This window comes from Cebidichthys violaceus, unplaced genomic scaffold (genome assembly GCF_023349555.1).
Source record: "Cebidichthys violaceus isolate CVI_PGR_0920_01 unplaced genomic scaffold, fCebVio1.0.p SCAF_591, whole genome shotgun sequence".
Lineage (NCBI taxonomy): Eukaryota > Metazoa > Chordata > Actinopteri > Perciformes > Stichaeidae > Cebidichthys > Cebidichthys violaceus.
In genome coordinates, this window is record NW_027176807.1 from 22,501 (window position 1) to 25,231 (window position 2,731).

The following is a 2,731-nucleotide window of genomic DNA, read 5'->3' on the forward strand; positions in this document are numbered from 1 at the left end:
GGGGGCCCTCCGAGGGCGGGTCACGTTTGCCATTCGGTCAGATGCATCCGTCAATCCATTTCAAAATACTGAAAATAAACCTATTTGTTTTTCCATACAAAAGTACTCTGTCATTTTTCGCCATCATCTGTCAATCCATTTCAAAAGAATGAAAATAAACCTATTTGTTTTTCCATACAAAAGTACTCTGTCATTTTTTTTGGGCAAAAGTGAAATAAAGAACCAGGCACAGACCGGAATGTGCTGCCTGGCGTGTCCAGTGAGCTCTGGACACCGTCGGACATCTTTTCCCAAAAGTGTCCTTGAGTTTTGACGATAGACACTTTTTTGAAAACTGAGTTTCCGAAATCGTGCGCAAGGTGGCTTGGTTACCCTCTACCAAAATGGGTCACAACGGGATAGGCAAAAACCAATAAGCGCTGAAGGTTTCAGCGCTTCACAGAATTCGCCTAGAGACACTCTGTCGTTTTTCTGGGTTTTGCGCCCCTGGAATACTTGCACGTCAACGAAGCGCTGAACCCTTCAGCGCTTAGTGTTGCCTAGAAAAACTTTGTCGTTTTTCTGGGTTTTGCGCCCCTGGAATACTTGCACGTCAACGAAGCGCTGAACCCTTCAGCGCTTAGTGTTGCCTAGAAAAACTTTGGCGTTTTTCTGGGTTTTACGCCCCTGGAATTCTTGCACGTCAACGAAGCGCTGAAGCCTTCAGCGCTTAGTGTTGCCTAGAAAAACTTTGGCGTTTTTCTGGGTTTTACGCCCCTGGAATTCTTGCACGTCAACGAAGCGCTGAAGCCTTCAGCGCTTAGTGTTGCCTAGAAAAACTTTGTCGTTTTTTTTTTTTTTTTCTTCCTTTATCACATTATGCTTAAAATCATCATTTAATCCGTTTTAAGCTCACAATCTTGGGTGAAACATCCTCCAGAAGCAGCCGCTGTAACTGTCTGGAGGACGTGCGTAAAGAGGCCGTACACATCATAATTTAATCCGTTTTATTGACATAATGCTGGGTCAAAAATCCTCCACAAACAGCCGCTATAACTGTCTGGAGGACGTGCGTAAAGAGGCCGTACACATCATAATTTAATCCGTTTTATTGACATAATGCTGGGTCAAAAATCCTCCGCAAACAGCCGCTATAACTGTCTGGAGGACGTGCGTAAAGAGGCCGTACACATCATAATTTAATCCGTTTTATTGACATAATGCTGGGTCAAAAATCCTCCGCAAACAGCCGCTGTAACTGTCTGGAGGACGTGCGTAAAGAGGCCGTACACATCATAATTTAATCCGTTTTATTGACATAATGCTGGGTCAAAAATCCTCCGCAAACAGCCGCTATAACTGTCTGGAGGACGTGCGTAAAGAGGCCGTACACATCATAATTTAATCCGTTTTATTGACATAATGCTGAGTCAAAAATCCTCCGCAAACAGCCGCTATAACTGTCTGGAGGACGTGCGTAAAGAGGCCGTACACATCATAATTTAATCCGTTTTATTGACATAATGCTGGGTCAAAAATCCTCCGCAAACAGCCGCTGTAACTGTCTGGAGGACGTGCGTAAAGAGGCCGTACACATCATAATTTAATCCGTTTTATTGACATAATGCTGGGTCCAAAATCCTCCACAAACAGCCGCTATAACTGTCTGGAGGACGTGCGTAAAGAGGCCGTACACATCATAATTTAATCCGTTTTATTGACATAATGCTGAGTCAAAAATCCTCCGCAAACAGCCGCTATAACTGTCTGGAGGACGTGCGTAAAGAGGCCGTACACATCATAATTTAATCCGTTTTATTGACATAATGCTGGGTCAAAAATCCTCCGCAAACAGCCGCTGTAACTGTCTGGAGGACGTGCGTAAAGAGGCCGTACACATCATAATTTAATCCGTTTTATTGACATAATGCTGGGTCAAAAATCCTCCGCAAACAGCCGCTGTAACTGTCTGGAGGACGTGCGTAAAGAGGCCGTACACATCATAATTTAATCCGTTTTATTGACATAATGCTGGGTCAAAAATCCTCCGCAAACAGCTGCTGTGACTGTCTGGAGGACGTGCGTAAAGAGGCTGTTATTGTCATCTGTCAATCCGTTTTAAGATCACAATCTGAGGGAAAGCACCCTCCAGAAACAGTCGCTGTGACAGTCTGGAGGACGCGCGTAAAGAGGCTGTTATTGTCATCTGTCAATCCGTTTTGAGCTCACAATCTGAGGGAAAGCATCCTCCAGAAACAGTCGCTGTGACAGTCTGGAGGACGCGCGTAAAGAGGCTGTTATTATCATCTGTCAATCCGTTTTGAGCTCACAATCTGAGGGAAAGCATCCTCCAGAAACAGTCGCTGTGACAGTCTGGAGGACGCGCGTAAAGAGGCTGTTATTGTCATCTGTCAATCCGTTTTGAGCTCACAATCTGAGGGAAAGCATCCTCCAGAAACAGTCGCTGTGACAGTCTGGAGGACGCGCGTAAAGAGGCTGTTATTGTCATCTGTCAATCCGTTTTAAGGTCACAATATGATGGAAAGCATCCTCCAGAAACAGTCGCTATAACTGTCTGGAGGACGTGCGTAAAGAGGCCGTTAACGTCATCTGTCAATCCGTTTTAAATTCACAATCCGAGGCAAAGCCTCCTCCAGAAACAGTCGCTATAACTGTCTGGAGGACGTGCGTAAAGAGGCCTTTAACGTCATCTGTCAATCCGTTTTGAGCTCACAATCTGAGGGAAAGCATC